At 51.4% G+C, this 13,982-nt stretch overlaps 1 protein-coding gene and 1 long non-coding RNA gene across 14 annotated transcripts in view; one reads left to right on the top strand and one right to left on the bottom strand.

Moving 5' to 3' along the window:
* CTIF (cap binding complex dependent translation initiation factor) overlaps nucleotides 1-13,982 on the bottom strand; it is a 297,353-nt gene that overhangs the window by 267,786 nt on the left and 15,585 nt on the right. The window lies entirely within an intron of this gene.
* On the top strand, nucleotides 1,419-3,899 carry LOC109493450. 3 transcript variants are annotated; one of them, XR_002147699.3, is made up of 3 exons: nucleotides 1,419-1,735; nucleotides 2,616-2,844; nucleotides 3,701-3,899. It is a non-coding gene; the product is annotated as an uncharacterized LOC109493450 (long non-coding RNA). The 3 variants fall into 3 exon arrangements; XR_006588359.1 differs by having other exon boundaries at nucleotides 3,698-3,899; XR_002147700.3 differs by lacking the exon at nucleotides 3,701-3,899 and adding an exon at nucleotides 2,977-3,099.

Raw genomic sequence — 13,982 nt, 5'->3', positions numbered from 1 at the left:
GTTCATCCACACGGTATCATGTATCAGGACTTCATACCTTTTATGGCAAATAATATTCTCTTGTATGGATATACCACGTCTTATTTACCCATTCATAGGTCGACAAACATTCGGATTGCTTCTAGAGCGTATCTTTCTGTTTTGACTTTATTCGTGGACTCTGTAAATGTATTACCTCTTCAAGAGAAATATCAAAAATTACACTGCTATTAGACAATGTAGACCACAGAGAAGGCAGATGGGGACACAGGGGCAGATTCATTAAAAAGTTGGAAAGTGTGGCAGAAAATAGAAAGCATTCCAAAATAAAAGGAAAAGGGACAACAAATTGTAATTACTTGTGCTGGAGTTACGCGGTTATAACACAATTTATAATTTTTCAAGCATGAAAGCACTTGAGAACCCGTTTGGGATACAGACTGGGAGTCTCAGCTGGGTTGGGAGACGGGGCTGGACTATGAGGGTCTCCACCCCAGGCTGGGGCCAAGCCAGGGTGTGGTAACATCTATCACTGTCACATGCTGACCAAGTTCCTTGTCTCTCCAACTAAGAGGACAGCTGGGGCTCCTACTTCCCCCTCCAGAGGCAGTAGGGGGCAATTTCCAAGGAGGTATCTTGTGGACAGGACAGCCAGTGGCCTTCTGTTCCCTGTTTTGTGCACTGGGCCTCTAAGAATTATTTTGTAGAGTTGCATCTGTTGCTTTAAAACAAAAGGTCTGTAGAGACTCTTTTGGGAGAAATAATTCTGGGCTTGGGAGTCAAAAGACCAGTTTTTAGTTGCAGCTCTGAACTTGGATGAGTTACGTGCCCATTTTCCAGATGGAAATAATAATTCTTGCTCCTTCTGTACCTTGGAATATTAGATGGTTCAGAGATAATTAAGGCTTTGAGTTCCTCGGCAGAAAGATGCCTGGAAACACAAGGGGATATTATGATTCCTGTGGCCTGTAGCAGAGACTATGAGAGAAGCCAGTATAAACAATTGAGCTCAGAATAGTAATCTAATCTTCCAGACTTTATCTAGGGGAAGAAGAGAGTCTGAGAAGCTACCCAAGCTACCTATCTCCACCACGAACTCACAAGAATATAGTTCTGTACAGTCTAGAGTCTCATTTCACCCCTGTCCCAAATCTGCATGGGTAGGATTATTCCCTTTTTGAGGAGGGAGAAACTGAGGCTCAAAGAAGACAAGAAAGATAAGAAGTGGGACTAGACCCCTGGCCCATGCAGTCCTGCTTATATTCTGAGATGCATCCAAACACAACATGCTTGGTCACCTGGGCTTGCTGGTGGCTGTGCAGAATTGAGGATCCCCCTGTGTCACTGCCTCAATTCATCTCTCCTTCAACAGCATCTCTTATGGGCCGTGCGGTGCTGAGTGCTTCGGAGAAAGAGGTGGTATATGGAACCAGGCTCTCAGGGTGCTGCTGGTCCCCCTCGACTCACTCTTACAAGAGGCCACGGCAGAGGCTGCTGGTGGCCTACTCCGTATCCATTCACCCGGTCTTCCTTCCAGACAGAACCTTGGGTAATGTGCTGCAAAACCACATTTCCCAGACTCTCTTGCAGGTACGGGTGGACCAATGAAAACTGATCCCAGTTCCTCCTCCTTCCTGCCCACGTGGCTGGTCCTCCAGCCACCCCGTTGGACCATGAGGTGACCTTGAGTAAAGTGGCCGCCTGCAAAGGAGAGTGGAAGCGGACAAGATCCCACGGAATCAGCATACCAGCTCAGGTCAGCCTCCCTCCAGCCTACTTTTTATGCAAGAGACGAGCAATCTCCATCTTAAACAGCCCTGGTTATTTCTGGTCTCTGGCATGAACCCATATACATGGGTCGGTTCCCCTGAGTTGGCTTATATACCCTAAACAACGAAGGCTGCCAGGCTCTGCGTTGGCCTGAAGGGGTAGAGGCAGCCACCGCTCAGAAAATAACCAGGCATCCTGGTGAAAAGGACAAGGAGGCCATCTAAACGTCACAGCAGAATCAAAGAATGAATCTTCCAGACCGCCCAGAACTGGGGTCCCCGGCCCAGGGGATCTGCAAAGATCCTGGGACAGGTCCCGCTGACTCACCTCCACCCGTGTGGCCTTCACTCTGGCCCGTGCTCATCTCTCCAGCCCTGTTCCTCACCTCCCGCCACCCCCCCCCACCCCCGAAGTCTGTGTCCCAAGAAATACCTGACTCACACCCAGCCACATGCACGTTCTCACCACCAGCCCTTTGCACATCATGTGCCGTCTGCCTTAAGCACTCCTCTCCCTACCTCTTGGCCAGACTGACCCCTCCCCCTGCACCCTTTGATTGAACTCTCAAGATACTCAGTCCTTGGGGTGCCTGGGCGGCTCAGTGGGTTGACTTTGACTCAGGTCATGATCTCACGGTCCATGGGTTTGAGCCCTGCGTCGGGCTCTGAGCTGACAGCTCAGAGGCTGGAGCCTGCTTTGGATTCTGTGTCCCTGTCTTTTTCTGCCCTTCCCCCACTCACGTTCTCTCTCTCTCTCTCTCTCTCTCTCTCTCTCTCTCTCTCTCTCTCGCTCTCTCTCTCTCTCTCTCTCCCCCTCTCTCGAAAATAAACAAACATTAAAAAAAAAAAAAACCTTAATAAAAAAAGATACTCAGTCATTCCATAAACAGCCTTCCCTGACTTCCCCAAGCTGGACCAGGACCCCTCCAGAAACCCGCAGGCCCCAGGCTCCTACTTTCTCAGTGTGCCAGTGTCCGTCTCCTCCCCCGGTCCATCTACCCCTTCAGGACAGAGACGAAGTACCGGACCTTCTACAACCCCATGTGAAGGCTCTCTGGCCGGAGGACTGCCTGCTCAGGACGTAGCACAATGCCCGGTAGGTGGTAGGTTCTTAATATTGATGAAGTCTGTCCTTGACAGACTCAGAATCTAACACCCAGCCCGCAAACGGCTTTGTTAAACCCCAGTCTCCTCTGCCTCAGATTGCAAAAGTGTTCTCCTTTTCCAGAAATTGCTGGCTTTTACGCTCTGAGAATCATGATGTGCTTCCCTGCAAATGGATCGGTCACCCACCTTCTTTCCTGGGCACACACACTCTCCCCTCTGAGCCCCACAGTGGCCCCCCCTGGGGTAAGGGGCCTCGCTCTGATCTCTGCTTCCTCCCCTCTCCACCCCGTGCGGGGCAATGTGCTCCGCTTACAGGAAGGACTGGGAGTTAGTCAGTCACCTTGGCCGCGTTTACAGCTTCTGGTGAGGGGAGTCCAATGTTTACAGGTTGAAATTGCTAACATGAGGTTTGGACAACACTCCAGATTCCCTGGTTTGTCTCCCTGCCTTCTAAAGTGATAGGGGGTCAGTATCCCTGCCCCCAAGCGACAGGTCTAGAAGGACTAGGTTGAGTTGCTGCTGGCACGGATCTGGGGCGGGCTCCTAGGACAGCAGGAGGCAGGACGCAGCCCCAGGCAGGGGCCAGGTGGTCGGGGGTGCCCCCCCACCAAGCCCAGTCAGATCCCTGCACACACTCAGCTAGAGCAGACAGGCCCAGAGGCCCATGAGTGCCTCGGCCGCTTTCGTAGTCAGCTCTTGTGAGCTCAACTGGTCTTTGGAGAAGAAGGTTCAGCAAAATCTTAATTATAGGCCGTCCCTCCTGCTTTTAATGGCGAGGCTCTGAAAACGTAGTACCTTAATCACATGGCGTTAAATCAAATCACTTTTTTTTTTTTTTTAAGTAGGCTTCGCGTCCAGCGTGGAACCCAATGTGGGGCTTGAATTCATGACCCTGAGATCAAGACCTGAGCTGAGATCAAGAGTCAGATGCTTAACCGACAGAGCCACCCAGGCGCCCCTGAAATCACATTTGAGGTACACTAGTGAGGTTCAGTATGTAAAGGAAACCTGTTATGAAATCTTTTATAAAGCAAGTTCATTGAACCTTTTTGAAATTCAGGGAGTTTTTTGTTTATGCAGTTTACTTGTGTGAATCTAATTCAAGTTTGCCGGGCACCTAAACCCCTCACTCATCGGTGTCTGTTCTCCTTGTCATCTCTCAAGGGTGCCCCCCTCCCACACTGAGTATATGGCAGTCACCAGGAGCCGGGCCCTCCCTCCCTGGGCCCCCAGGAGTTGCCTTTCCGCTCAAAAGGGCACACTCTAGAAATTCCGAACGCAAGCGTTGTAGGCCAAATTGTGCCCCCCTCCCGCCCATTCATATGTCGAAGCCCTAACTCCCGCCACCTTAGAACAGGATTGCATTTGGAGAGGGTGCCTCTCAAGAGGGAGTTAAGGTACAAATGAGGTCACTAGGGTGGGCCCTAAACCATTGGGACTGGTCTCCTTCTAAGAAGGGGAGATCAGAACATAGACACACACAGAGGGAAGGCCCTGTGAGGACACAGCAAGAAGTGCCCATCCATAAGCCAAGGAGAGAGGCCTCAGGAGAAATCGCCCCTGCTGACCCCGTCATCTTGGACTTCCAGGCTCCAGAAATCATGAGCACGTGAATAGGCTGTGTAAGCCCCCTGGCCTGTGGCTCTCTGTGGCCGCAGAGCCCTTGCAGACTGACATAGGAGAGCCAGTCCGCGCCCTGTCTCATCCGTCCCACTCTGCCGCTGCTGAGCTGGGTGACCCCAGCTGGCGACCGCAGCCCGGGCTCAGGGTCCTCTATGTCTCCCTCCCTTAGGGGGTTGAGTGAGGATCACATGGCAAAGGTCGGCAGCGTGCTGGCGAGTTCGCTTCGCCCTCACCTTGGCCCGCTGCTGCGTGTCCGATGTCACTTACCCGCAGCAAGGGAGATTTCTCTGTCGCTTCTCACGGTCTCTCCCAGGTACAGAAAGCCGAAGTGAGAAGGGGATCCTGACACCATAGCCTGGATTTCTGTCTTGAATTAACACTTCACTTTTTTTTTTTTTTGGTTTAAGCATTGTTACATATATTCTTAAAGCTGAGACTCACAATGAATCTGTGAAGTAGCCAGGGGTAAAAAAATCTTATTTTCATTTTACAGATGAGGTAAACTGAGGCACAGAAGGAGTGACGGATTTATCTGTGTCCCCGCGACTTGTTCGATAGGACCCTGGCTCCCGGGACTCACATTCCTCTGCTCCCTCCCATCATTCACTGACACCCTAAGTACTCAAACCATCCCCATTATCTGGTCACTCGCTGCTGCAAAACCTTCTGTGGACCAGCCAAGCCCCCGCTGGTCTGCACTATCCCCTTCCCTCAAACCTCCAGTCCCACCATCACCAACTCCGCTGCCACAGACCAGTCAGACTGCCCAAAGAACACAAGCCACGCTCACGTCACCACCTCCGAGAACATCTTGCCCATTTCTTTCTGAATAGGCGCTACCTCTTCCAGGAAGCCTTCCCTGACTGCTCTCGTTGAGTTCTTTCCAGAGCTCTCACGCCCGGCCACATGAGGTGACTCCGAACAGACCTGCCTGTGCTTCGTCTGCAAATTGCTTAACCGCATTAGTCCCTAGAGCAGGGAACACATCTTCCCACCAGCCCGATGTACCAGGGCAAAAAGAAAAGACTCAATATCCCAATCCGACAGAACACCAGTGGTGGAGAAGTTACCTCCGCAACATCAACATGTTCAGAAATAGCTATTTACGAGTTCGACTTTGTAAACACTCTTACCCCCAACACCGCCCTATCCCAGGAGTACTGGATGTCCACCCTGTCCGACTGGCCTCCAAATGGCACTGTTCCTGTTTCCCTGGACACCCTGACTGCCCCAACCATCCCTGCCTCTGTATCACAAAGCTAACGATTCTTTTTTTTTTTTTTTAATGTTTATTTATTTTTGAGAGAAAGAGAATGAGAGACAGAGTGCGAGCAGGGGAGAGGCACAGAGAGGGAGTCACAGAATCTGAAGCAGGCTCCAGGCTCTGAGTTGTCAGCACGGAGCCCGAAACGGGGATGCGGGGCTCGAACCCACGAACCGCGAGATCATGACCTGAACTGAAGTTGGACACTTAACCGACTAAGCCACTCAGGCGCCCCCAAAGCTAATGATTCTCAAACCAATGCCTACATGAACTCCAGGTGTTACTATTGGAAGATTCCATGGGTCTTTCTTTAAAGATGACCCCCTGTTATAAGACTAGACAATGAAGGCAAGAATTTTTGTCTCTTTTGTTCACTGGCTGTATTTCTTGCTCCTAGGAAAAAACAAAACAAAACAAAACTCTGGTACATAGATGCTGCTCAATATTACTTATTGAGTACGTCTGTTGAATAAATGAGACTATTAATTCTATCTGTTTCCTAGACTTTTAAAAAAATTTCATGATTGAATCCAAATCCAAATCCGCAGTCTCTCAGCCAGGCCCTGACCTACGTGGGTTCCTGGCGGTGAGGTATTGCTCGCCAAAGAGGAGTGCCAGGAAGCCCTGTCCTTTGGGATCCAGTGTTCTTTATCCCTTCCCGAAAGTCCCTGTCTTTGCAACCAGCCACGGCGATCCTCGAGGGGATTTCTGCAGCTTTCCCAAAGCTGTCATTTCCTTCTGGATGACACAAAGGGAAACACCTCTCAAAGGGGCGTGCGAGAGGAAGAGGCTGGCCCCGAGGCGGCAGCTGACATCCCAACCATCACCGTCAAAATGGAGCAGTGGAATGGGGTGACGGCCCGCAGTTTGGGAAGGCCATCCCTAATGTCCCTGCTGCGTCACGGCTGAACCAGCCTCTCCCCTCCTGACCCTCGAGAGGGCAATCCCCACACACAAACCCTTCCAGGCCCGGAAAAATAACTCTTTCTCTTCTAAGTGCCTCCCCTGAGGGGGTGCCCAGTCACAAGACCTAGTTTGGGGTTTTACCTCCTCTCCTCCTCCCAACTTTGGGGAGGCCTACTGTGTGCCGCTCAGTGAGTGGGATACAAAGATGGACTGGCGTTCCCGGAGCTCACAGTCGGGAGAGGAAATTCTGCAAAAGCACGCAGCCACGGTGGCTGGGGCTCAGCATTGTGGGGAGGGTTACATCAGCCCCTGCGAGACCACTGCAGTGTCCAGAATGGGGACAGGCTTCCTCAAGGGTTCCAGGCAGGAGGCTCTGGGATAAGCCAGAAATGCAGGAAATGCAGGAGGTTCTCAAATCACAGCCTTGGGCCAGGTTGAAAGGGAGAGCTCCCACCCCAGGTAATAATCCGAGCCCCCCGGTTTCAGATCACATCCTCCAAAGCCTCCAGAGGCTTCCTACATTACTATTGAGTCCAAGTTCCTCCAAGTCCACCCACGATCTGGCCCCTAGGACCTCACTGCCAGTTGGCCACCTTCTCCCCCTGGCTCATTGCCCTCCATCCCCAGTGGCCTTGAGCTCCTCAGGCAGACAATGCTCCCGGGCCCTCCCAGATACTCCCCACTTCCTCTGGGATCTGCCCTTACCACCCTCCGGTCACCACTCCTCTCCCAGACGCCTGGCCCTTGGCCTTGCATTATTCCCCTCCATAGCATGCCCTCATCTGTGGTCAGAGAGCTCCAGGAGGGGGTCAGTCCTGCTCACAGCTTCACCCCCCCCACAGCTAGAATGGGGCTTGGGATAGTGCAGTGCATACTGGCTCAATTAATGAGTGAACTCCCCTTCCTTTACACACCACACACTTGCCTGTTGGTGGGTTGAACCTGTGTGTGTGTGTGTGGGTGTGTGTGTGCGCGCGCGCTTAGTGACACAGAGAGGGTAGCGCACCGGGCAAGGCTGGGGGCCAGAATGCCCGGTGGCCACAGCCTCGGTCTGCTGAGGTTAAAAGGCGCACAGAGCTCACCAAGATCCCTGGCTCAAGGGCACCGTGTTCCCACAAAGAATTGTTAGTTCAGCTCTATAAGCTGCCTCGTGACAGCCCTTGGGCTGCTGGCTGACCTGCCCTGGCAGAGGAAAGGGAGTGACCTCAGGAGGCTGGACCAAGAGACACAGGTGCAGGACAGCCACACACGCCGGCCCAATGTTCCCACCTTGCACGACGGTTCTCCGGGCAAGGGTTGTATCTGCATTTCTGGGTGCTGTGCCCGAGCCACGCGATCTGCCTGTCCCCCAAAGCACACAGTGGGGATCCTACTACCCCTCCTAGGAGCTGATAAGCGCTGTCAGCAGGCACTGTCCTCAGCACACGAAATAGGCAGTACGATGACCCCATTTTACAGAAGTAAAGCTCAAGACCCACCTGTCCCTGGTGTCTGTGGCTGGCTCCGTGATGAGGTAGAAGGAGCCCAAGATTGAAAGTGAGAGGATGTGGCCTCTGTTTCTGCTGTCAGCTGCAAAGTCCTACGTGAGACTTAATCTCTTCGAGCATCTATGTAGAGTGACAATAATAATACCTGCCCACTCCACACAGGAGGCAGGAGAGCACTTGGCAAATTCATAAAATACGACACAGATGAGTGGCAGCTGGTGTTATTATTTAAGGGTGTGACAATCCTGGTGATTTCTCAGCTGTTTCCTGTAGGGGAAGGGACGGAAAAGCCCTCGACAGCCGGGAAGGACACACTAAAAAGAGACACTCCGTGGTGACACAGCAGAGCTGCGGAGCTCGAGCTTGGGATCTATGGAAAACAGTGGGGACATCGGCCATAAACAGGACTCGAAACAAATGAAAAACCTAAGCTGAGGAAGTACGCTAGAGGAGAGCCAGGCTTTGGGGACCCTCATCAAGGCCTCGGAGGGGGCCATCTGTAGCACATGCAGCTGCCCCAGGACTGTGGCACTGACCTGTGGTCATCCCCACACGGGCGGTATCACCCCGCAGGCCTGCGAGGTCCCGGCTTGCCTTCCATGCAGCGGGCAAAGCATTCGCCTCCCGCCAAATCCCCTTTCGCTCTGGGACCTTCTGGGCCTGTGGGACTCCCAAGGACCAAACTGGTCATGCCTGAGACAGCAGGAGCACAGGGAGGGAGCATTTCTCAAGAGGTGGCTCATGAGAACAAGGAAAAATCCCAGTTTGGATAAACCGAGGGCGAGCAAAGAGTGGCCTGAAAGGCGCCCCCCCCCAAAAAATTTGAAGATTTTTTTAAACGCCTTTCCCCCAAATCAAGAATCTCCAGCAGAGAAGGGACTGGGGTTCCTGGTTGTTAGGAAGCTTCTTTCATCATTTTGGGGGGGTCAAGGGGAGCAGTGTGCTTCTGGTTCAGGGAGAAGGTAGTGTTAGGGACTCCGGGGCAGGAGGGGAGCACCTGGAAACAGCCCACCCCATACACCCTCGGGTGAGGCAGGCAGGGACACAGATCTAGGAGAGAAGGCAGTGGCAGCAGGAACCTCAGAATAGGACAGACCCTTCTGTACAGGGCAGAGGAGCTACGGGCCAGGGACGTGGGTTGGTGGGGGTAGTGGTCAGGGCCAGGGATGTGGGTTGGGGGGGGGTGGTCCACTAAGAATCAGGAATCCTCTTACGTCACCAAACTGAATAGATGCCATTGTTGAGACCAGGAAAACACTAAAGAATAAACTCCCTCAAGACTCCAGTCACCTTCAAACCACCACCAAGATCAAGGTCAGCTTTCCACTGGCAGTAAAAGTGAGTCACCCTCACCTCCCCTGCTCTAAGGAGTCACAGTTCATCCCTGAAGACTCCCCACTTGTGCGAAAGGAGGGCTCAACCCAGACAGCTACTCTGCATACATGGAAGGCCCCCAAGGGCCCCCCTGCCCCACCCCACCCCCAGCCCCAGGCTCCCCTCTCCCCAAGAAACGCTGCCTAACACCCCCAGCAGGAGGAGTTACCAGCTGCTGGCGGGAGGGAGCTGGGAAGGTGACATTCTGCGTGGGAAGCGCACCCTTGCTGAATTTTATGGCTCCATTCAGAGGTAAATCACTCTGGCCCTGGGAACTGGCTCCAAATAGATTTACTGGTTTTAATACTTGTTTGGGGGCATTGCAATTAATTGAAAGATGCCTTCTTCCAGTTACTGTTCTGAGATGGGGACCTGGGTCTCGGAGCACTCATTTTTATTGGGCATAATTACGATCGTCTAGAAACGGTGTTTGCCTGGAGTCCTCGTTCCCAGGGAATAACGTTCTCTCCAAGTCCTGGCCGGCCTGAGTTCCCAACAACCCGGGCCAATTCATCCTACTGAAAACGAAAGAAGCTAAAGTCCCCTCTACGAGCATGGGACCCTACTAATCCTGCTAACCTGTCGGCCTCCTGAGGTCATCAGATACGGTCCGAGGGCCCTGTAGGCTTAAGAGAGAGGAGCCAAGGAATAAGGGGAAGATGCTGATCACCCCCACATCAGTTCTACCAGCTGCCCCTGCTCTACCCAGTTTCCACAGGAGGCCGCCAGTGAGCAGCAACATGGAACAGTGGGTAAGCACATCGACTCTGGAGCCAGACTGCTGACTTTGAGTCTTGCTGTTGCCACTTCCTAGCTGTGTGACCTTAGGCAAGTTACTTAACCTCTCTGGGAACTCTGTCTCAATTTTCTCTTCTGAACAATGGGGGCTGATAATAATACTCATCTCAGGGGCGCCTGGGTGGCTCAGTCGGTTAAGCGTCCGACTCTGGCTCAGGTCATGATCTCTGGGCTTGTGGGTTCGAGCCCCGTGTCGGGCTCTGTGCTCACAGCTCAGAGCCTGGAACCTGCTTCGGATTTCTGTGTCTCCCTCTCTCTCTGCCCACCCCCCCCCCCCCAATGCTCGTGCTCTGTCCCTCTGTCTCTCTCAAAAATAAATAAACATTAAAAAAAATTTTCTTTTACATAATACTCATTTCTTGGATTTTTATCAGGATTAAACTAGTCAATAACGTTAAAGCACTTGGTACAGTGCTTGGCATGTGATAACTATTAAACGAATTGCCTAAAAAAAAAAAAACTTCAAAGCTATTTGAAGAAAGAACTTTGTGCCTAGAACGAAGTTTGAAAACCATTATTCTGGACCAGGGGTCCACAAACTTCCCGTAACGTGCCAGAGAGTAACTATTTTAGGCCACAGGGTCTCCGCTGCCACTAGCCAGAAGCAGTCACAGACACTTAAAGCAACAGGTGTGACCGTGTTCCCGTAAAACGTCACTTGGAAAAGCAGGCGTTGGGCCAGCTTGGGTCTGTGGGCCACAGCCTTGCTAACCCCAGGACTAGAACAAGTTCCCTGCTTTACGGATGAGGAAGACAGAACGGGGAGCCGGACCTCACGTCTGCCTTCCCAGGCCAGGGCCCATTCTAAACTCAAGAGCCCAGAAAGGTAGAGAGAAGTAGCCAATGTCGCCTGCAGGGCATGGCCTGTTGTGTTCCACCAGCTGAAGAGGGCACTGTGAGAAAAGGTGACACGGAGGTCGCTGCTTTCCAGCTATGACACACACATGCTGGGCTCCTGAGGGTGGGCACAGGGGTGGGGTGTCTCCTGATTCATCTCCATAGCGCCCCTAGTCATGGCAGGCTCTGAGAAGGCCGGTAAGCATGGATGCCATGCGGGGGAAGGCCCCCAGCCAGGAGAGCCAAGGGCCTGCGCGCCCTCATCTCAGTGAATTCTGGGAGTGGTTATTAAGTGAAGAAGCCCCCCCATACCCGTGACAAGGGGAAGCCACTTGTTGAAGAGCTACACTATAAAAGGGACTTTACACAAAACACTCACTCACTATCACTGAGTTCCAACGAAACAAACAGGGTTTTATAAACATTTCCTTCTTCATCCCACCACAAAAGACTGTGAAATCTTCAGTGAAGATGCGTGAAGGGAGAAGGTCTGTGAGAAGGAAAGATGCTCCCTTTCTGTGAGACCAGTGCTGGTGGTTCAACCTGGCCCCCAGAACGTCTGACACTGCTCGCTTCAAGAAGTGGGATCTTTGTCCCTTACCCCCGAACGCAGACTCGGTGACTGCTTGACCGATGGCGACAACTTCACAACTGAGCCAGCGTCCGGTCCGGCCTGTAAGAAACTGGCAGCTGCTCCTTCCTGTTTCTTTGGGACATTCACTTTGGAACCCAGCCACCGCGCTCTGAGGAAGCCCGAGCAGCCCCACGGATGGAGAACAGCCGGCCTAACTCGCCAGCCACAGGAAGGAGCCATCTTGGAAGTGGCTCTGCGCCAGGGTCCAGGTTGAGCCGTCCCAGCTGACACCGGGTGGAGGCAGAGGCCAGCTGCACCTGTCGGGCACTGCCCAAATTGCAGACTCTTGAGCAGAAGGGAGGGCTGTTACCGTTTACGTCACTCAATTTTAGGGTGCTTTGTTACACGGCAGTAGAAACTAGAACAGGCAGTAAACATCCACCATTTGCTCAGGTCACAAAGCTACTTGCTTCCACAGGTAACACAGGCAACTATTCTGTTGTTTGTTAGGAATTTGGGGGATGGGATGGGAAGGGCCCCTGATTTAACACCGTTATATTAATAAAGGAGTATGATATTGTGATTTATGATAAGAAATACAGATTCGGTCACCTACCGTTCCTAGCCCAGAGTTCCTACATCTCTTGGAATTTACGAGAGAAAAAGGCGTCTTGTTATTCATAAGCCCCTTTCTGCCCAAAGAGGGCTTATGTTAATGAGGGAACTCTTGGAAAGCACCTAAGGATGGGGCAGGTTGCCAGGGAAATAACCACGTGATTAGAAAGTGGGACCTTTCAGTCCTACCCCCTGACCTCCGGGAAGGGAACAAGGGCTGGAGGCTGATCAGTGGCCAATAGCCAATGATTTGACCAACGGTGCCTATGTGATGAAGCGTCCCTAAAAACCTACAGGATGGGGCCCAGTTGGTGGGCACATGAAGATTTGGGGAGAGTAGCGTGCTCCTAGGGGGCATGGGAGCTCTTTGCTCTTTCTACATGCCTTGTCCCACGCGTCTCTTCCGTTTGGCTGTTCCTGAGTTACATCCTTTTAGTGCTGTGAGCCGCTGTAACATATTAATCAAACCTAAGGAGTGGGGTCACTGGAACCTCCGATCTGTAGCCAGTCAGAGGCGTCTGAATTTGGTGTATGCGTTGGGGGAAGGTGTCTTAAATGACTAAACCCTTAACCTGTGGGATCTCTGGGGCAGGGAAGCGGGTGTGTATATCTTGCAGGACTGAGCCCTTCTCCTGTGGGATCTGACCTTATCTCCACGTAGACAGTGTCAGTATTGAGCTGAACTGCAGAATACCCAGCTGGCGTCAGAGAATCGTTTGGTGGTGGGGAAACCCCATACACACATCGTATTGGGAACATAGGAGCTAAGATATTTGGGAGGGAACTAAAAAGAGAAAATACATCTCAGGAGGTAGGGCCAATATATTTTATCACAAAAATCTTTTTGATTTGTATAAGCACATCAACAAATTTGAGAATGAGACCCTAGAGTCCCAATTCAGATCTAAGATGACAATCGAGAGAAATCCTGATTTCAAATATTCAAATGCATATCCTGATTTTTGGTTCAGAAAATATGGTCACCGTTGCTCACAAGGCAGAAGAGACTATTCTGGCCTAAAAATGTTGAGTCCCGTGTTACAAGTGGTTATCTCCACTTCAAGATAGATAGATAGATAGATAGATAGATAGATAGATAGATAGATAGATGAAATAAAACAAAACTATGACAGGTTTATTGGAACGAGTTAGATCTAAAATGTACCCTTTAGTTACCTCTAGACAAGAGTATTTATTATTGGTTGGGAAATGGATGTCAAATAGAACACTCTTTATTATAGCACATTAGGTGCTAAGATCTTTCCAACAATTAAATGTATTAACTGCCATTGTGCTAAAGTTATTCAGGTGCCAATTAAGAAGTTTCTGGTTATCTGGGCACCTGGGTGGCTCTGTTGGTTCAGCATCAGACTCTTGGTTTTGGCTCAGGTCATGATCTTGTAGTTTGTGGGATCAAGCCCTGCATCGGGCTCTGTGCTGTCAAGAAACCTGCTTGGGATTCTCTCTCTCTCTCTCTCTCTCTCTCTCTCTCTCTCTCTCTCTCTCTTTCTGCCCCTCTCCCACTAGCACACACGTCCATGCTCTCTCTCTCAAAATAAATAAACTTTAAAAAAAGAGCAGTCTCTGGTTATCCAAATGCTGGATAACAGAAGTCATGGTTTAAAAGTCTAAATTTGTTGAAGCACCTG

The sequence above is a fragment of the Felis catus genome, chromosome D3 (assembly GCF_018350175.1).
Source record: "Felis catus isolate Fca126 chromosome D3, F.catus_Fca126_mat1.0, whole genome shotgun sequence".
Classification (NCBI taxonomy): domain Eukaryota; kingdom Metazoa; phylum Chordata; class Mammalia; order Carnivora; family Felidae; genus Felis; species Felis catus.
This window is presented reverse-complemented; position numbering and strand designations above follow the sequence as displayed.